General features: G+C 30.4%; 1 protein-coding gene across 1 annotated transcript in view; it reads left to right on the top strand.

Moving 5' to 3' along the window:
• LOC119593101 (sialin-like) overlaps positions 1-520 on the top strand; it is a 35,739-nt gene that overhangs the window by 28,288 nt on the left and 6,931 nt on the right. The gene's annotated exons all lie outside the window — the stretch shown is intronic.

Here is a 520-nt window from a genome sequence, read left to right on the forward strand (position 1 = left end):
TTGTTTTAATGGATTTTATTTTACTTATTTCTCGTTTTTGTTAAGTTGTTGTTTTATGTGTCTTGTTTTGATGTCTTTTGTGTTATTATCTTTTTATTATCATTATTATTTTTGGGATGTTGTTAAGTAATGTTGTTAAATTTACAAGGGGTTGTGATTACAGCAATTAGACTTATAAAGAGCTTGGTGCCTGCGAACATGGCTTTTACCCGCGTAGAAAAAATTGCTAGACCATTACAAAACACCCGATTGAAATCCCTACATAAAGAAAAGAAAAAAAAGAAAAAGGAAAGAAATACAAAAAAGAAAGAGAAAAAAAAGAAAACGAGAAAGAAAGAAAAAAAAGAAAATAGAAAAAAAGGAAAAAAACTAGGATTTTTTTTTTTTGGGGGGGTGGGGGTCTCAGTATTTCCGCTTGAAGAATAACCTAATTCTAATCATCTTTCTTGTTGTAAAGGTAATCCATCTCTTGTGGTTTCTTTCCCACACGCTATTTTATTTGTGCATTGTGACCATTCTC

Source organism: Penaeus monodon, chromosome 31 (genome assembly GCF_015228065.2).
Source record: "Penaeus monodon isolate SGIC_2016 chromosome 31, NSTDA_Pmon_1, whole genome shotgun sequence".
In the NCBI taxonomy this organism is placed as follows: domain Eukaryota; kingdom Metazoa; phylum Arthropoda; class Malacostraca; order Decapoda; family Penaeidae; genus Penaeus; species Penaeus monodon.